General features: G+C 58.1%; 1 pseudogene; it reads left to right on the top strand.

Moving 5' to 3' along the window:
• Positions 1-269: 269 nt before the first annotated feature.
• LOC144804883 (uncharacterized) overlaps positions 270-21,218 on the top strand; it is a 44,490-nt pseudogene continuing 23,541 nt past the window's right edge.

The following is a 21,218-nucleotide window of genomic DNA, read 5'->3' as shown; positions in this document are numbered from 1 at the left end:
CATGTACTTGCTATGTAATATTTGCCAGCTTAAATAGGTAAAATCTGACAGACATCAAAGTATGATTGCGTGTCTATCAGTTAAATAAATATGGAAATGTACAGTATTGCAACTTCATTTATACGCAAAACACAAAATAAATATGGATAAATAGCTAAAATGGACCAAAAATAAATATGGGTAAATATATACGGAAATGTTAAAAACATAAATACCATAAAAGCAGGAGCCCTATTTATTCGCCTGCATATATACACTGTTTTAGCACCATGGTAGAGCTGTACCTAATATTTACTATTTTGGTGCTTGTAATCACCTTCGCTCTGTGTTTGGCTATTCTCTATCACACCTTTGCCTGGGTATGATAAACAGGGCATGAATTAAGGCATTTTTCGGCACTACTTCTGGAGCCTGTCTCCGACTGTTTGTCACTGCAAACGGGGGTGACTTCTGGTGTGATAGCTCCATTGTGAAGCTCGTCCAGTATTGGGGGGGCACGTGGTGTGTCCAGTCTGAGCCTCAACCCGTATAGGAGTAAGTAGCACAACAAGAGTATTGCCACCTTAAGAGGTAACAAGTCGTGTCTACTCTCACCCTCACCTCATAGTAGTGTATGTGACACAACAGGGTATTGCCACCTTATGAGGGAGTGCAAGTTGTATCTAGTCTGATCCCCACCCGATACAGGAGTAAAGGGAGCAATAAATAGAATGACACCTTATGAGGGAGTGCAAGTTGTATCTAGTCTGTCCCTCACACGATACAGGAGTAAAGGCAGCAATAAATAGAAGGACACCTTATGTTACGTTCCTGCGTTCGGCCCATGTAGCAAAGCTGCTCATTTCTTACATTGTGGTCTTTTTCACAATAACATTTCTATCATGAACTTTTGCAAATATTTGCATACACAACAATGTTGGATTAGTTTCTCGGAAACTATTTTTTCACACATCTTGCTTTGCACAACATTATCCCGATGCCTCGTACATCATGTACAAGGCCTCTTTACGCATTATGTACAAATGTCGTTCTATCTTCATCCACGGGGCGACAGAGCTATCTACAAATTCATAACATCGTTAATCTACAACATACATAGCAAGGCTGATTTCTATTATAAATACTTAGCATCCCGATAGATAAACAGGGGAGGCACTTCAGCTGACACCGAGGGTCCCTGCATGCTGAGGCTTCACCATGCAGCGGCCTGATAGATTAGCAGGGGAGGCACTTCAGCTGACACTGAGGGTCACTGCATGCTGATGCTTCACCATGCAGCGGCCTGATAGATTAGCAGGGGAGGCACTTCAGCTGACACCGAGGGTCACTGCATGCTGATGCTTCACCATGCAGCGGCCTGATAGATTAGCAGGGGAGGCACTGCAGCTGACACCGAGGGTCCCTGCATGCTGAGGCTTCACCATGCAGCAGCCTGATAGATTAGCAGGGGAGGCACTTCAGCTGACACCGAGGGTCCCTGCATGCTGAGGCTTCACCATGCAGCGGCCTGATAGATTAGCAGGGGAGGCACTTCAGCTGACACCGAGGGTCCCTGCATGCTGAGGCTTCACCATGCAGCGGCCTGATAGATTAGCAGGGGAGGCACTTCAGCTGACACCGAGGGTCCCTGCATGCTGAGGCTTCACCATGCAGCGGCCTGATAGATTAGCAGGGGAGGCACTTCAGCTGACACCGAGGGTCCCTTCATGCTGAGGCTTCACCATGCAGCGGCCTGATAGATTAGCAGGGGAGGCACTTCAGCTGACACCGAGGGTCCCTGCATGCTGAGGCTTCACCATGCAGCGGCCTGATAGATTAGCAGGGGAGGCACTTCAGCTGACACCGAGGGTCACTGCATGCTGATGCTTCACCATGCAGCGGCCTGATAGATTAGCAGGGGAGGCACTTCAGCTGACACCGAGGGTCACTGCATGCTGATGCTTCACCATGCAGCGGCCTGATAGATTAGCAGGGGAGGCACTTCAGCTGACACCGAGGGTCCCTGCATGCTGAGGCTTCACCATGCAGCGGCCTGATAGATTAGCAGGGGAGGCACTTCAGCTGACACCGAGGGTCCCTGCATGCTGAGGCTTCACCATGCAGCGGCCTGATAGATTAGCAGGGGAGGCACTTCAGCTGACACCGAGGGTCCCTTCATGCTGAGGCTTCACCATGCAGCGGCCTGATAGATTAGCAGGGGAGGCACTTCAGCTGACACCGAGGGTCCCTTCATGCTGAGGCTTCACCATGCAGCGGCCTGATAGATTAGCAGGGGAGGCACTTCAGCTGACACCGAGGGTCCCTGCATGCTGAGGCTTCACCATGCAGCGGCCTGATAGATTAGTATGGGAGGCACTTCAGCTGACATCGAGGGTCCCTGCATGCTGAGGCTTCACCATGCAGCGGCCTGATAGATTAGCAGGGGAGGCACTTCAGCTGACACCGAGGGTCCCTGCATGCTGAGGCTTCACCATGCAGCGGCCTGATAGATTAGCAGGGGAGGCACTTCAGCTGACACCGAGGGTCCCTGCATGCTGAGGCTTCACCATGCAGCGGCCTGATAGATTAGCAGGGGAGGCACTTCAGCTGACACTGAGGGTCACTGCATGCTGATGCTTCACCATGCAGCGGCCTGATAGATTAGCAGGGGAGGCACTTCAGCTGACACCGAGGGTCACTGCATGCTGATGCTTCACCATGCAGCGGCCTGATAGATTAGCAGGGGAGGCACTGCAGCTGACACCGAGGGTCCCTGCATGCTGAGGCTTCACCATGCAGCGGCCTGATAGATTAGCAGGGGAGGCACTTCAGCTGACACCGAGGGTCCCTGCATGCTGAGGCTTCACCATGCAGCGGCCTGATAGATTAGCAGGGGAGGCACTTCAGCTGACACCGAGGGTCCCTGCATGCTGAGGCTTCACCATGCAGCGGCCTGATAGATTAGCAGGGGAGGCACTTCAGCTGACACCGAGGGTCCCTTCATGCTGAGGCTTCACCATGCAGCGGCCTGATAGATTAGCAGGGGAGGCACTTCAGCTGACACCGAGGGTCCCTGCATGCTGAGGCTTCACCATGCAGCGGCCTGATAGATTAGCAGGGGAGGCACTTCAGCTGACACCGAGGGTCACTGCATGCTGATGCTTCACCATGCAGCGGCCTGATAGATTAGCAGGGGAGGCACTTCAGCTGACACCGAGGGTCACTGCATGCTGATGCTTCACCATGCAGCGGCCTGATAGATTAGCAGGGGAGGCACTTCAGCTGACACCGAGGGTCCCTGCATGCTGAGACTTCACCATGCAGCGGCCTGATAGATTAGCAGGGGAGGCACTTCAGCTGACACCGAGGGTCCCTTCATGCTGAGGCTTCACCATGCAGCGGCCTGATAGATTAGCAGGGGAGGCACTTCAGCTGACACCGAGGGTCCCTGCATGCTGAGACTTCACCATGCAGCGGCCTGATAGATTAGCAGGGGAGGCACTTCAGCTGACACCGAGGGTCCCTTCATGCTGAGGCTTCACCATGCAGCGGCCTGATAGATTAGCAGGGGAGGCACTTCAGCTGACACTGAGGGTCCCTGCATGCTGAGGCTTCACCATGCAGCGGCCTGATAGATTAGCAGGGGAGGCACTGCAGCTGACACCGAGGGTCCCTGCATGCTGAGGCTTCACCATGCAGCGGCCTGATAGATTAGCAGGGGAGGCACTTCAGCTGACACCGAGGGTCCCTGCATGCTGAGGCTTCACCATGCAGCGGCCTGATAGATTAGCAGGGGAGGCACTTCAGCTGACACCGAGGGTCCCTGCATGCTGAGGCTTCACCATGCAGCGGCCTGATAGATTAGCAGGGGAGGCACTGCAGCTGACACCGAGGGTCCCTGCATGCTGAGGCTTCACCATGCAGCGGCCTGATAGATTAGCAGGGGAGGGACTTCAGCTGACACCGAGGGTCCCTTCATGCTGAGGCTTCACCATGCAGCGGCCTGATAGATTAGCAGGGGAGGCACTTCAGCTGACACCGAGGGTCCCTGCATGCTGAGGCTTCACCATGCAGCGGCCTGATAGATTAGCAGGGGAGGCACTTCAGCTGACACCGAGGGTCCCTGCATGCTGAGGCTTCACCATGCAGCGGCCTGATAGATTAGCAGGGGAGGCACTTCAGCTGACACCGGGGGTCCCTGCATGCTGAGACTTCACCACGCAGCGGCCTGATAGATTAGCAGGGGAGGCACTTCAGCTGACACCGGGGGTCCCTTCATGCTGAGGCTTCACCATGCAGCGGCCTGATAGATTAGCAGGGGAGGCACTTCAGCTGACACCGAGGGTCCCTGCATGCTGAGGCTTCACCACGCAGCGGCCTGATAGATTAGCAGGGGAGGCACTTCAGCTGACACCGAGGGTCCCTGCATGCTGAGGCTTCACCCTGCAGCGGCCTGATAGATTAGCAGGGGAGGCACTTCAGCTGACACCGAGGGTCCCTTCATGCTGAGGCTTCACCATGCAGCGGCCTGATAGATTAGCAGGGGAGGCACTTCAGCTGACACCGAGGGTCCCTGCATGCTGAGGCTTCACCATGCAGCGGCCTGATAGATTAGCAGGGGAGGCACTTCAGCTGACACCGAGGGTCCCTGCATGCTGAGGCTTCACCATGCAGCGGCCTGATAGATTAGCAGGGGAGGCACTTCAGCTGACACCGAGGGTCCCTGCATGCTGAGGCTTCACCATGCAGCGGCCTGATAGATTAGCAGGGGAGGCACTTCAGCTGACACCGAGGGTCCCTGCATGCTGAGGCTTCACCATGCAGCGGCCTGATAGATTAGCAGGGGAGGCACTTCAGCTGACACCGAGGGTCCCTGCATGCTGAGACTTCACCATGCAGCGGCCTGATAGATTAGCAGGGGAGGCACTTCAGCTGACACCGAGGGTCCCTTCATGCTGAGGCTTCACCATGCAGCGGCCTGATAGATTAGCAGGGGAGGCACTTCAGCTGACACCGAGGGTCCCTGCATGCTGAGGCTTCACCATGCAGCGGCCTGATAGATTAGCAGGGGAGGCACTTCAGCTGACACAGAGGGTCCCTTCATGCTGAGGCTTCACCATGCAGCGGCCTGATAGATTAGCAGGGGAGGCACTTCAGCTGACACCGAGGGTCCCTGCATGCTGAGGCTTCACCATGCAGCGGCCTGATAGATTAGCAGGGGAGGCACTGCAGCTGACACCGAGGGTCCCTGCATGCTGAGGCTTCACCATGCAGCGGCCTGATAGATTAGCAGGGGAGGCACTTCAGCTGACACCGAGGGTCCCTGCATGCTGAGGCTTCACCATGCAGCGGCCTGATAGATTAGCAGGGGAGGCACTTCAGCTGACACCGAGGGTCCCTGCATGCTGAGGCTTCACCATGCAGCGGCCTGATAGATTAGCAGGGGAGGCACTTCAGCTGACACCGAGGGTCCCTGCATGCTGAGGCTTCACCATGCAGCGGCCTGATAGATTAGCAGGGGAGGCACTTCAGCTGACACCGAGGGTCCCTGCATGCTGAGGCTTTACCATGCAGCGGCCTGATAGATTAGCAGGGGAGGCACTTCAGCTGACACCGAGGGTCCCTGCATGCTGAGGCTTCACCATGCAGCGGCCTGATAGATTAGCAGGGGAGGCACTTCAGCTGACACCGAGGGTCCCTGCATGCTGAGGCTTCACCATGCAGCGGCCTGATAGATTAGCAGGGGAGGCACTTCAGCTGACACCGAGGGTCCCTTCATGCTGAGGCTTCACCATGCAGCGGCCTGATAGATTAGCAGGGGAGGCACTTCAGCTGACACCGAGGGTCCCTTCATGCTGAGGCTTCACCATGCAGCGGCCTGATAGATTAGCAGGGGAGGCACTTCAGCTGACACCGAGGGTCCCTGCATGCTGAGGCTTCACCATGCAGCGGCCTGATAGATTAGTATGGGAGGCACTTCAGCTGACATCGAGGGTCCCTGCATGCTGAGGCTTCACCATGCAGCGGCCTGATAGATTAGCAGGGGAGGCACTTCAGCTGACACCGAGGGTCCCTGCATGCTGAGGCTTCACCATGCAGCGGCCTGATAGATTAGCAGGGGAGGCACTTCAGCTGACACCGAGGGTCCCTGCATGCTGAGGCTTCACCATGCAGCGGCCTGATAGATTAGCAGGGGAGGCACTTCAGCTGACACCGAGGGTCCCTGCATGCTGAGGCTTCACCATGCAGCGGCCTGATAGATAAGCAGGGGAGGCACTTCAGCTGACACCGAGGGTCCCTGCATGCTGAGGCTTCACCATGCAGCGGCCTGATAGATTAGCAGGGGAGGCACTTCAGCTGACACCGAGGGTCCCTGCATGCTGAGGCTTCACCATGCAGCGGCCTGATAGATTAGCAGGGGAGGCACTTCAGCTGACACCGAGGGTCCCTGCATGCTGAGGCTTCTCCATGCAGCGGCCTGATAGATTAGCAGGGGAGGCACTTCAGCTGACACCGAGGGTCCCTGCATGCTGAGGCTTCACCATGCAGCGGCCTGATAGATTAGCAGGGGAGGCACTTCAGCTGACACCGAGGGTCCCTGCATGCTGAGGCTTCACCATGCAGCGGCCTGATAGATTAGCAGGGGAGGCACTTCAGCTGACACCGAGGGTCCCTGCATGCTGAGGCTTCACCATGCAGCGGCCTGATAGATTAGCAGGGGAGGCACTTCAGCTGACACCGAGGGTCCCTGCATGCTGAGGCTTCACCACGCAGCGGCCTGATAGATTAGCAGGGGAGGCACTTCAGCTGACACCGAGGGTCCCTTCATGCTGAGGCTTCACCTTGCAGCGGCCTGATAGATTAGCAGGGGAGGCACTTCAGCTGACACCGAGGGTCCCTGCATGCTGAGGCTTCACCACGCAGCGGCCTGATAGATTAGCAGGGGAGGCACTTCAGCTGACACCGAGGGTCCCTGCATGCTGAGGCTTCACCCTGCAGCGGCCTGATAGATTAGCAGGGGAGGCACTTCAGCTGACACCGAGGGTCCCTGCATGCTGAGGCTTCACCATGCAGCGGCCTGATAGATTAGCAGGGGAGGCACTTCAGCTGACACCGAGGGTCCCTTCATGCTGAGGCTTCACCATGCAGCGGCCTGATAGATTAGCAGGGGAGGCACTTCAGCTGACACCGAGGGTCCCTGCATGCTGAGGCTTCACCATGCAGCGGCCTGATAGATTAGCAGGGGAGGCACTTCAGCTGACACCGAGGGTCCCTGCATGCTGAGGCTTCACCATGCAGCGGCCTGATAGATTAGCAGGGGAGGCACTTCAGCTGACACCGAGGGTCCCTGCATGCTGAGGCTTCACCCTGCAGCGGCCTGATAGATTAGCAGGGGAGGCACTTCAGCTGACACCGAGGGTCCCTTCATGCTGAGGCTTCACCATGCAGCGGCCTGATAGATTAGCAGGGGAGGCACTTCAGCTGACACCGAGGGTCCCTTCATGCTGAGGCTTCACCATGCAGCGGCCTGATAGATTAGCAGGGGAGGCACTTCAGCTGACACCGAGGGTCCCTGCATGCTGAGACTTCACCATGCAGCGGCCTGATAGATTAGCATGGGAGGCACTTCAGCTGACACCGAGGGTCCCTTCATGCTGAGGCTTCACCATGCAGCGGCCTGATAGATTAGCAGGGGAGGCACTTCAGCTGACACCGAGGGTCCCTGCATGCTGAGGCTTCACCATGCAGCGGCCCGATAGATTAGCAGGGGAGGCACTTCAGCTGACACCGAGGGTCCCTGCATGCTGAGGCTTCACCATGCAGCGGCCTGATAGATTAGCAGGGGAGGCACTTCAGCTGACACCGAGGGTCCCTTCATGCTGAGGCTTCACCATGCAGCGGCCCGATAGATTAGCAGGGGAGGCACTGCAGCTGACACCGAGGGTCCCTTCATGCTGAGGCTTCACCATGCAGCGGCCTGATAGATTAGCAGGGGAGGCACTTCAGCTGACACCGAGGGTCCCTGCATGCTGAGGCTTCACCATGCAGCGGCCTGATAGATTAGCAGGGGAGGCACTTCAGCTGACACCGAGGGTCCCTGCTTGCTGAGGCTTCACCATGCAGCGGCCTGATAGATTAGCAGGGGAGGCACTTCAGCTGACACCGAGGGTCCCTGCTTGCTGAGGCTTCACCATGCAGCGGCCTGATAGATTAGCAGGGGAGGCACTTCAGCTGACACCGAGGGTCCCTGCATGCTGAGGCTTCACCATGCAGCGGCCTGATAGATTAGCAGGGGAGGCACTTCAGCTGACACCGAGGGTCCCTTCATGCTGAGGCTTCACCATGCAGCGGCCTGATAGATTAGCAGGGGAGGCACTTCAGCTGACACCGAGGGTCCCTTCATGCTGAGGCTTCACCATGCAGCGGCCTGATAGATTAGCAGGGGAGGCACTTCAGCTGACACCGAGGGTCCCTGCATGCTGAGGCTTCACCATGCAGCGGCCTGATAGATTAGCAGGGGAGGCACTTCAGCTGACACCGAGGGTCCCTGCATGCTGAGGCTTCACCATGCAGCGGCCTGATAGATTAGCAGGGGAGGCACTTCAGCTGACACCGAGGGTCCCTGCATGCTGAGGCTTCACCATGCAGCGGCCTGAAAGATTAGCAGGGGAGGCACTTCAGCTGACACCGAGGGTCCCTTCATGCTGAGGCTTCACCATGCAGCGGCCTGATAGATTAGCAGAGGAGGCACTTCAGCTGACACCGAGGGTCCCTGCATGCTGAGGCTTCACCATGCAGCGGCCTGATAGATTAGCAGGGGAGGCACTTCAGCTGACACCGAGGGTCCCTGCATGCTGAGGCTTCACCATGCAGCGGCCTGATAGATTAGCAGGGGAGGCACTGCAGCTGACACCGAGGGTCCCTTCATGCTGAGGCTTCACCATGCAGCGGCCTGATAGATTAGCAGGGGAGGCACTTCAGCTGACACCGAGGGTCCCTGCATGCTGAGGCTTCACCATGCAGCGGCCTGATAGATTAGCAGGGGAGGCACTTCAGCTGACACCGAGGGTCCCTGCTTGCTGAGGCTTCACCATGCAGCGGCCTGATAGATTAGCAGGGGAGGCACTTCAGCTGACACCGAGGGTCCCTGCTTGCTGAGGCTTCACCATGCAGCGGCCTGATAGATTAGCAGGGGAGGCACTTCAGCTGACACCGAGGGTCCCTGCTTGCTGAGGCTTCACCATGCAGCGGCCTGATAGATTAGCAGGGGAGGCACTTCAGCTGACACCGAGGGTCCCTGCATGCTGAGGCTTCACCATGCAGCGGCCTGATAGATTAGCAGGGGAGGCACTTCAGCTGACACCGAGGGTCCCTTCATGCTGAGGCTTCACCATGCAGCGGCCTGATAGATTAGCAGGGGAGGCACTTCAGCTGACACCGAGGGTCCCTTCATGCTGAGGCTTCACCATGCAGCGGCCTGATAGATTAGCAGGGGAGGTACTTCAGCTGACACCGAGGGTCCCTGCATGCTGAGGCTTCACCATGCAGCGGCCTGATAGATTAGCAGGGGAGGCACTTCAGCTGACACCGAGGGTCCCTGCATGCTGAGGCTTCACCATGCAGCGGCCTGATAGATTAGCAGGGGAGGCACTTCAGCTGACACCGAGGGTCCCTGCATGCTGAGGCTTCACCATGCAGCGGCCTGATAGATTAGCAGGGGAGGCACTTCAGCTGACACCGAGGGTCCCTTCATGCTGAGGCTTCACCATGCAGCGGCCTGATAGATTAGCAGGGGAGGCACTTCAGCTGACACCGAGGGTCCCTGCATGCTGAGACTTCACCATGCAGCGGCCTGATAGATTAGTATGGGAGGCACTTCAGCTGACACCGAGGGTCCCTTCATGCTGAGGCTTCACCATGCAGCGGCCTGATAGATTAGCAGGGGAGGCACTTCAGCTGACACCGAGGGTCCCTGCATGCTGAGGCTTCACCATGCAGCGGCCTGATAGATTATCAGGGGAGGCACTTCAGCTGACACCGAGGGTCCCTGCATGCTGAGGCTTCACCATGCAGCGGCCTGATAGATCAGCAGGGGAGGCACTTCAGCTGACACCGAGGGTCCCTTCATGCTGAGGCTTCACCATGCAGCGGCCTGATAGATTAGCAGGGGAGGCACTTCAGCTGACACCGAGGGTCCCTTCATGCTGAAGCTTCACCATGCAGCGGCCTGATAGATCAGCAGGGGAGGCACTTCAGCTGACACCTTGGGTCCCTTCATGCTGAAGCTTCACCATGCAGGGGCCTGATAGATTAGCAGGGGAGGCACTTCAGCTGACACCGAGGGTCCCTTCATGCTGAGGCTTCACCATGCAGCGGCCTGATAGATTAGCAGGGGAGGCACTTCAGCTGACACCGAGGGTCCCTGCATGCTGAGGCTTCACCATGCAGCGGCCTGATAGATTAGCAGGGGAAGCACTTCAGCTGACACCGAGGGTCCCTGCATGCTGAGGCTTCACCATGCAGCGGCCTGATAGATTAGCAGGGGAGGCACTTCAGCTGACACCGAGGGTCCCTGCATGCTGAGGCTTCACCATGCAGCGGCCTGATAGATTAGCAGGGGAGGCACTTCAGCTGACACCGAGGGTCCCTGCATGCTGAGGCTTCACCATGCAGCGGCCTGATAGAATAGCAGGGGAGGCACTTCAGCTGACACCGAGGGTCCCTGCATGCTGAGGCTTCACCATGCAGCGGCCTGATAGATTAGCAGGGGAGGCACTTCAGCTGACACCGAGGGTCCCTTCATGCTGAGGCTTCACCATGCAGCGGCCTGATAGATTAGCAATGAGGCACTTCAGCTGACACCGAGGGTCCCTGCATGCTGAGGCTTCACCATGCAGCGGCCTGATAGATTAGCAATGAGGCACTTCAGCTGACACCGAGGTTTCCTGCATGCTGAGGCTTCACCATGCAGCGGCCTGATAGATTAGCAGGGGAGGCACTTCAGCTGACACCGAGGGTCCCTGCATGCTGAGGCTTCACCATGCAGCGGCCTGATAGATTAGTATGGGAGGCACTTCAGCTGACACCGAGGGTCCCTTCATGCTGAGGCTTCACCATGCAGCGGCCTGATAGATTAGCAGGGGAGGCACTTCAGCTGACACCGAGGGTCCCTTCATGCTGAGGCTTCACCATGCAGCGGCCTGATAGATTAGCAGGGGAGGCATTTCAGCTGACACCGAGGGTCCCTTCATGCTGAGGCTTCACCATGCAGCGGCCTGATAGATTAGCAGGGGAGGCACTTCAGCTGACACCGAGGGTCCCTTCATGCTGAGGCTTCACCATGCAGCGGCCTGATAGATTAGCAGGGGAGGCACTTCAGCTGACACCGAGGGTCCCTTCATGCTGAGGCTTCACCATGCAGCGGCCTGATAGATTAGCAGGGGAGGCACTTCAGCTGACACTGAGGGTCCCTTCATGCTGAGGCTTCACCATGCAGCGGCCTGATAGATTAGCAGGGGAGGCACTTCAGCTGACACCGAGGGTCCCTGCATGCTGAGGCTTCACCATGCAGCGGCCTGATAGATTAGCAGGGGAGGCACTTCAGCTGACACCGAGGGTCCCTTCATGCTGAGGCTTCACCATGCAGCGGCCTGATAGATTAGCAGGGGAGGCACTTCAGCTGACACCGAGGGTCCCTGCATGCTGAGGCTTCACCATGCAGCGGCCTGATAGATTAGCAGGGGAGGCACTTCAGCTGACACCGAGGGTCCCTGCATGCTGAGGCTTCACCATGCAGCGGCCTGATAGATTAGCAGGGGAGGCACTTCAGCTGACACCGAGGGTCCCTGCATGCTGAGGCTTCACCATGCAGCGGCCTGATAGATTAGCAGGGGAGGCACTTCAGCTGACACCGAGGGTCCCTTCATGCTGAGGCTTCACCATGCAGCGGCCTGATAGATTAGCAGGGGAGGCACTTCAGCTGACACCGAGGGTCCCTGCATGCTGAGACTTCACCATGCAGCGGCCTGATAGATTAGTATGGGAGGCACTTCAGCTGACACCGAGGGTCCCTTCATGCTGAGGCTTCACCATGCAGCGGCCTGATAGATTAGCAGGGGAGGCACTTCAGCTGACACCGAGGGTCCCTGCATGCTGAGGCTTCACCATGCAGCGGCATGATAGATTAGCAGGGGAGGCACTTCAGCTGACACCGAGGGTCCCTGCATGCTGAGGCTTCACCATGCAGCGGCCTGATAGATCAGCAGGGGAGGCACTTCAGCTGACACCGAGGGTCCCTTCATGCTGAGGCTTCACCATGCAGCGGCCTGATAGATTAGCAGGGGAGGCACTTCAGCTGACACCGAGGGTCCCTTCATGCTGAAGCTTCACCATGCAGCGGCCTGCTAGATCAGCAGGGGAGGCACTTCAGCTGACACCTTGGGTCCCTTCATGCTGAAGCTTCACCATGCAGCGGCCTGATAGATTAGCAGGGGAGGCACTTCAGCTGACACCGAGGGTCCCTTCATGCTGAGGCTTCACCATGCAGCGGCCTGATAGATTAGCAGGGGAGGCACTTCAGCTGACACCGAGGGTCCCTGCATGCTGAGGCTTCACGATGCAGCGGCCTGATAGATTAGCAGGGGAGGCACTTCAGCTGACACCGAGGGTCCCTTCATGCTGAGGCTTCACCATGCAGCGGCCTGATAGATTAGCAGGGGAGGCACTTCAGCTGACACCGAGGGTCCCTGCATGCTGAGGCTTCACCATGCAGCGGCCTGATAGATTAGCAGGGGAGGCACTTCAGCTGACACCGAGGGTCCCTGCATGCTGAGGCTTCACCATGCAGCGGCCTGATAGATTAGCAGGGGAGGCACTTCAGCTGACACCGAGGGTCCCTGCATGCTGAGGCTTCACCATGCAGCGGCCTGATAGATTAGCAGGGGAGGCACTTCAGCTGACACCGAGGGTCCCTGCATGCTGAGGCTTCACCATGCAGCGGCCTGATAGATTAGCAGGGGAGGCACTTCAGCTGACACCGAGGGTCCCTGCATGCTGAGGCTTCACCATGCAGCGGCCTGATAGATTAGCAGGGGAGGCACTTCAGCTGACACCGAGGGTCCCTGCATGCTGATGCTTCACCATGCAGCGGCCTGATAGATTAGCAGGGGAGGCACTTCAGCTGACACCGAGGGTCCCTGCATGCTGAGGCTTCACCATGCAGCGGCCTGATAGATTAGCAGGGGAGGCACTTCAGCTGACACCGAGGGTCCCTTCATGCTGAGGCTTCACCATGCAGCGGCCTGATAGATTAGCAATGAGGCACTTCAGCTGACACCGAGGGTCCCTGCATGCTGAGGCTTCACCATGCAGCGGCCTGATAGATTAGCAGGGAAGGCACTTCAGCTGACACCGAGGGTCCCTGCATGCTGAGGCTTCACCATGCAGCGGCCTGATAGATTAGCAGGGGAGGCACTTCAGCTGACACCGAGGGTCCCTGCATGCTGAGGCTTCACCATGCAGCGGCCTGATAGATTAGCAGGGGAGGCACTTCAGCTGACACCGAGGGTCCCTGCATGCTGAGGCTTCACCATGCAGCGGCCTGATAGATTAGCAGGGGAGGCACTTCAGCTGACACCGAGGGTCCCTGCATGCTGAGGCTTCACCATGCAGCGGCCTGATAGATTAGCAGGGGAGGCACTTCAGCTGACACCGAGGGTCCCTTCATGCTGAGGCTTCACCATGCAGCGGCCTGATAGATTAGCAGGGGAGGCACTTCAGCTGACACCGAGGGTCCCTGCATGCTGAGGCTTCACCATGCAGCGGCCTGATAGATTAGCAGGGGAGGCACTTCAGCTGACACCGAGGGTCCCTGCATGCTGAGGCTTCACCATGCAGCGGCCTGATAGATTAGCAGGGGAGGCACTTCAGCTGACACCGAGGGTCCCTGCATGCTGAGGCTTCACCATGCAGCGGCCTGATAGATTAGCAGGGGAGGCACTTCAGCTGACACCGAGGGTCCCTTCATGCTGAGGCTTCACCATGCAGCGGCCTGATAGATTAGCAATGAGGCACTTCAGCTGACACCGAGGGTCCCTGCATGCTGAGGCTTCACCATGCAGCGGCTTGATAGATTAGCAGGGGAGGCACTTCAGCTGACACCGAGGGTCCCTGCATGCTGAGGCTTCACCATGCAGCGGCCTGATAGATTAGCAGGGGAGGCACTTCAGCTGACACCGAGGGTCCCTTCATGCTGAGGCTTCACCATGCAGCGGCCTGATAGATTAGCAGGGGAGGCACTTCAGCTGACACCGAGGGTCCCTGCATGCTGAGGCTTCACCATGCAGCGGCCTGATAGATTAGCAGGGGAGGCACTTCAGCTGACACCGAGGGTCCCTGCATGCTGAGGCTTCACCATGCAGCGGCCTGATAGATTAGCAGGGGAGGCACTTCAGCTGACACCGAGGGTCCCTGAATGCTGAGGCTTCACCATGCAGCGGCCTGATAGATTAGCAGGGGAGGCACTTCAGCTGACACCGAGGGTCCCTTCATGCTGAGGCTTCACCATGCAGCGGCCTTATAGATTAGCAATGAGGCACTTCAGCTGACACCGAGGGTCCCTGCATGCTGAGGCTTCACCATGCAGCGGCCTGATAGATTAGCAGGGGAGGCACTTCAGCTGACACCGAGGGTCCCTGCATGCTGAGGCTTCACCATGCAGCGGCCTGATAGATTAGCAGGGGAGGCACTTCAGCTGACACCGAGGGTCCCTTCATGCTGAGGCTTCACCATGCAGCGGCCTGATAGATTAGCAGGGGAGGCACTTCAGCTGACACCGAGGGTCCCTGCATGCTGAGACTTCACCATGCAGCGGCCTGATAGATTAGTATGGGAGGCACTTCAGCTGACACCGAGGGTCCCTTCATGCTGAGGCTTCACCATGCAGCGGCCTGATAGATTAGCAGGGGAGGCACTTCAGCTGACACCGAGGGTCCCTTCATGCTGAGGCTTCACCATGCAGCGGCCTGATAGATTAGCAGGAGAGGCACTTCAGCTGACACCGAGGGTCCCTGCATGCTGAGGCTTCACCATGCAGCGGCCTGATAGATTAGCAGGGGAGGCACTTCAGCTGACACCGAGGGTCCCTGCATGCTGAGGCTTCACCATGCAGCGGCCTGATAGATTAGCAGGGGAGGCACTTCAGCTGACACCGAGGGTCCCTTCATGCTGAAGCTTCACCATGCAGCGGCCTGATAGATTAGCAGGGGAGGCACTTCAGCTGACACCGAGGGTCCCTTCATGCTGAAGCTTCACCATGCAGCGGCCTGATAGATTAGCAGGGGAGGCACTTCAGCTGACACCGAGGGTCCCTGCATGCTGAGGCTTCACCATGCAGCGGCCTGATAGATTAGCAGGGGAGGCACTTCAGCTGACACCGAGCGTCCCTTCATGCTGAGGCTTCACCATGCAGCGGCCTGATAGATTAGCAGGGGAGGCACTTCAGCTGACACCGAGGGTCCCTGCATGCTGAGGCTTCACCATGCAGCGGCCTGATAGATTAGCAGGGGAGGCACTTCAGCTGACACCGAGGGTCCCTTCATGCTGAGGCTTCACCATGCAGCGGCCTGATAGATTAGCAGGGGAGGCACTTCAGCTGACACCGAGGGTCCCTGCATGCTGAGGCTTCACCATGCAGCGGCCTGATAGATAAGCAGGGGAGGCACTTCAGCTGACACCGAGGGTCCCTGCATGCTGAGGCTTCACCATGCAGCGGCCTGATAGATTAGCAGGGGAGGCACTTCAGCTGACACCGAGGGTCCCTGCATGCTGAGGCTTCACCATGCAGCGGCCTGATAGATTAGCAGGGGAGGCACTTCAGCTGACACCGAGGGTCCCTGCATGCTGAGGCTTCACCATGCAGCGGCCTGATAGATTAGCAGGGGAGGCACTTCAGCTGACACCGAGGGTCCCTGCATGCTGAGGCTTCACCATGCAGCGGCCTGATAGATTAGCAGGGGAGGCACTTCAGCTGACACCGAGGGTCCCTTCATGCTGAGGCTTCACCATGCAGCGGCCTGATAGATTAGCAATGAGGCACTTCAGCTGACACCGAGGGTCCCTGCATGCTGAGGCTTCACCATGCAGCGGCCTGATAGATTAGCAGGGGAGGCACTTCAGCTGACACCGAGGGTCCCTGCATGCTGAGGCTTCACCATGCAGCGGCCTGATAGATTAGCAGGGGAGGCACTTCAGCTGACACCGAGGGTCCCTTCATGCTGAGGCTTCACCATGCAGCGGCCTGATAGATTAGCAGGGGAGGCACTTCAGCTGACACCGAGGGTCCCTGCATGCTGAGGCTTCACCATGCAGCGGCCTGATAGATTAGCAGGGGAGGCACTTCAGCTGACACCGAGGGTCCCTGCATGCTGAGGCTTCACCATGCAGCGGCCTGATAGATTAGCAGGGGAGGCACTTCAGCTGACACCGAGGGTCCCTTCATGCTGAGGCTTCACCATGCAGCGGCCTGATAGATTAGCAATGAGGCACTTCAGCTGACACCGAGGGTCCCTGCATGCTGAGGCTTCACCATGCAGCGGCCTGATAGATTAGCAGGGGAGGCACTTCAGCTGACACCGAGGGTCCCTGCATGCTGAGGCTTCACCATGCAGCGGCCTGATAGATTAGAAGGGGAGGCACTTCAGCTGACACCGAGGGTTCCTTCATGCTGAGGCTTCACCATGCAGCGGCCTGATAGATTAGCAGGGGAGGCACTTCAGCTGACACCGAGGGTCCCTTCATGCTGAGGCTTCACCATGCAGCGGCCTGATAGATTAGCAGGGGAGGCACTTCAGCTGACACCGAGGGTCCCTGCATGCTGAGGCTTCACCATGCAGCGGCCTGATAGATTAGCAGGGGAGGCACTTCAGCTGACACCGAGGGTCCCTGCATGCTGAGACTTCACCATGCAGCGGCCTGATAGATTAGTATGGGAGGCACTTCAGCTGACACCGAGGGTCCCTTCATGCTGAGGCTTCACCATGCAGCGGCCTGATAGATTAGCAGGGGAGGCACTTCAGCTGACACCGAGGGTCCCTGCATGCTGAGGCTTCACCATGCAGCGGCCCGATAGATTAGCAGGGGAGGCACTTCAGCTGACACCGAGGGTCCCTGCATGCTGAGGCTTCACCATGCAGCGGCCTGATAGATTAGCAGGGGAGGCACTTCAGCTGACACCGAGGGTCCCTTCATGCTGAGGCTTCACCATGCAGCGGCCTGATAGATTAGCAGGGGAGGCACTTCAGCTGACACCGAGGGTCCCTTCATGCTGAGGCTTCACCATGCAGCGGCCTGATAGATTAGCAGGGGAGGCACTTCAGCTGACACCGAGGGTCCCTTCATGCTGAGGCTTCACCATGCAGCGGCCTGATAGATTAGCAGGGGAGGCACTTCAGCTGACACCGAGGGTCCCTGCATGCTGAGGCTTCACCATGCAGCGGCCTGAAAGATTAGCAGGGGAGGCACTTCAGCTGACACCGAGGGTCCCTTCATGCTGAGGCTTCACCATGCAGCGGCCTGATAGATTAGCAGAGGAGGCACTTCAGCTGACACCGAGGGTCCCTGCATGCTGAGGCTTCACCATGCAGCGGCCTGATAGATTAGCAGGGGAGGCACTTCAGCTGACACCGAGGGTCCCTGCATGCTGAGGCTTCACCATGCAGCGGCCTGATAGATTAGCAGGGGAGGCACTGCAGCTGACACCGAGGGTCCCTTCATGCTGAGGCTTCACCATGCAGCGGCCTGATAGATTAGCAGGGGAGGCACTTCAGCTGACACCGAGGGTCCCTGCATGCTGAGGCTTCACCATGCAGCGGCCTGATAGATTAGCAGGGGAGGCACTTCAGCTGACACCGAGGGTCCCTGCTTGCTGAGGCTTCACCATGCAGCGGCCTGATAGATTAGCAGGGGAGGCACTTCAGCTGACACCGAGGGTCCCTGCTTGCTGAGGCTTCACCATGCAGCGGCCTGATAGATTAGCAGGGGAGGCACTTCAGCTGACACCGAGGGTCCCTGCATGCTGAGGCTTCACCATGCAGCGGCCTGATAGATTAGCAGGGGAGGCACTTCAGCTGACACCGAGGGTCCCTTCATGCTGAGGCTTCACCATGCAGCGGCCTGATAGATTAGCAGGGGAGGCACTTCAGCTGACACCGAGGGTCCCTTCATGCTGAGGCTTCACCATGCAGCGGCCTGATAGATTAGCAGGGGAGGTACTTCAGCTGACACCGAGGGTTCCTGCATGCTGAGGCTTCACCATGCAGCGGCCTGATAGATTAGCAGGGGAGGCACTTCAGCTGACACCGAGGGTCCCTGCATGCTGAGGCTTCACCATGCAGCGGCCTGATAGATTAGCAGGGAGGCACTTCAGCTGACACCGAGGGTCCCTGCATGCTGAGGCTTCACCATGCAGCGGCCTGATAGATTAGCAGGGGAGGCACTTCAGCTGACACCGAGGGTCCCTTCATGCTGAGGCTTCACCATGCAGCGGCCTGATAGATTAGCAGGGGAGGCACTTCAGCTGACACCGAGGGTCCCTGCATGCTGAGACTTCACCATGCAGCGGCCTGATAGATTAGTATGGGAGGCACTTCAGCTGACACCGAGGGTCCCTTCATGCTGAGGCTTCACCATGCAGCGGCCTGATAGATTAGCAGGGGAGGCACTTCAGCTGACACCGAGGGTCCCTGCATGCTGAGGCTTCACCATGCAGCGGCCTGATAGATTATCAGGGGAGGCACTTCAGCTGACACCGAGGGTCCCTGCATGCTGAGGCTTCACCATGCAGCGGCCTGATAGATCAGCAGGGGAGGCACTTCAGCTGACACCGAGGGTCCCTTCATGCTGAGGCTTCACCATGCAGCGGCCTGATAGATTAGCAGGGGAGGCACTTCAGCTGACACCGAGGGTCCCTTCATGCTGAAGCTTCACCATGCAGCGGCCTGATAGATCAGCAGGGGAGGCACTTCAGCTGACACCTTGGGTCCCTTCATGCTGAAGCTTCACCATGCAGGGGCCTGATAGATTAGCAGGGGAGGCACTTCAGCTGACACCGAGGGTCCCTTCATGCTGAGGCTTCACCATGCAGCGGCCTGATAGATTAGCAGGGGAGGCACTTCAGCTGACACCGAGGGTCCCTGCATGCTGAGGCTTCACCATGCAGCGGCCTGATAGATTAGCAGGGGAAGCACTTCAGCTGACACCGAGGGTCCCTTCATGCTGAGGCTTCACCATGCAGCGGCCTGATAGATTAGCAGGGGAGGCACTTCAGCTGACACCGAGGGTCCCTGCATGCTGAGGCTTCACCATGCAGCGGCCTGATAGATTAGCAGGGGAGGCACTTCAGCTGACACCGAGGGTCCCTGCATGCTGAGGCTTCACCATGCAGCGGCCTGATAGATTAGCAGGGGAGGCACTTCAGCTGACACCGAGGGTCCCTGCATGCTGAGGCTTCACCATGCAGCGGCCTGATAGATTAGCAGGGGAGGCACTTCAGCTGACACCGAGGGTCCCTTCATGCTGAGGCTTCACCATGCAGCGGCCTGATAGATTAGCAATGAGGCACTTCAGCTGACACCGAGGGTCCCTGCATGCTGAGGCTTCACCATGCAGCGGCCTGATAGATTAGCAGGAGGCACTTCAGCTGACACCGAGGTTCCCTGCATGCTGAGGCTTCACCATGCAGCGGCCTGATAGATTAGCAGGGGAGGCACTTCAGCTGACACCGAGGGTCCCTGCATGCTGAGGCTTCACCATGCAGCGGCCTGATAGATTAGCAGGGGAGGCACTTCAGCTGACACCGAGGGTCCCTTCATGCTGAGGCTTCACCATGCAGCGGCCTGATAGATTAGCAGGGGAGGCACTTCAGCTGACACCGAGGGTCCCTTCATGCTGAGGCTTCACCATGCAGCGGCCTGATAGATTAGCAGGGGAGGCACTTCAGCTGACACCGAGGGTCCCTTCATGCTGAGGCTTCACCATGCAGCGGCCTGATAGATTAGCAGGGGAGGCACTTCAGCTGACACCGAGGGTCCCTTCATGCTGAGGCTTCACCATGCAGCGGCCTGATAGATTAGCAGGGGAGGCACTTCAGCTGACACCGAGGGTCCCTTCATGCTGAGGCTTCACCATGCAGCGGCCTGATAGATTAGCAGGGGAGGCACTTCAGCTGACACCGAGGGTCCCTGCATGCTGAGGCTTCACCATGCAGCGGCCTGATAGATTAGCAGGGGAGGCACTTCAGCTGACACCGAGGGTCCCTGCATGCTGAGGCTTCACCATGCAGCGGCCTGATAGATTAGCAGGGGAGGCACTTCAGCTGACACCGAGGGTCCCTGCATGCTGAGGCTTCACCATGCAGCGGCCTGATAGATTAGCAGGGGAGGCACTTCAGCTGACACCGAGGGTCCCTGCATGCTGAGGCTTCACCATGCAGCGGCCTGATAGATTAGCAGGGGAGGCACTTCAGCTGACACCGAGGGTCCCTGCATGCTGAGGCTTCACCATGCAGCGGCCTGATAGATTAGCAGGGGAGGCACTTCAGCTGACACCGAGGGTCCCTGCATGCTGAGGCTTCACCATGCAGCGGCCTGATAGATTAGCAGGGGAGGCACTTCAGCTGACACCGAGGGTCCCTTCATGCTGAGGCTTCACCATGCAGCGGCCTGATAGATTAGCAGGGGAGGCACTTCAGCTGACACCGAGGGTCCCTGCATGCTGAGACTTCACCATGCAGCGGCCTGATAGATTAGTATGGGAGGCACTTCAGCTGACACCGAGGGTCCCTTCATGCTGAGGCTTCACCATGCAGCGGCCTGATAGATTAGCAGGGGAGGCACTTCAGCTGACACCGAGGGTCCCTGCATGCTGAGGCTTCACCATGCAGCGGCCTGATAGATTAGCAGGGGAGGCACTTCAGCTGACACCGAGGGTCCCTGCATGCTGAGGCTTCACCATGCAGCGGCCTGATAGATCAGCAGGGGAGGCACTTCAGCTGACACCGAGGGTCCCTTCATGCTGAGGCTTCACCATGCAGCGGCCTGATAGATTAGCAGGGGAGGCACTTCAGCTGACACCGAGGGTCCCTTCATGCTGAAGCTTCACCATGCAGCGGCTGATAGATCAGCAGGGGAGGCACTTCAGCTGACACCTTGGGTCCCTTCATGCTGAAGCTTCACCATGCAGCG

Source organism: Lissotriton helveticus, chromosome 1_2, assembly GCF_964261635.1.
Source record: "Lissotriton helveticus chromosome 1_2, aLisHel1.1, whole genome shotgun sequence".
In the NCBI taxonomy this organism is placed as follows: domain Eukaryota; kingdom Metazoa; phylum Chordata; class Amphibia; order Caudata; family Salamandridae; genus Lissotriton; species Lissotriton helveticus.
Note: the sequence above shows the minus strand (reverse complement) of the source record. Positions and strands in the feature narration are given on the sequence as shown.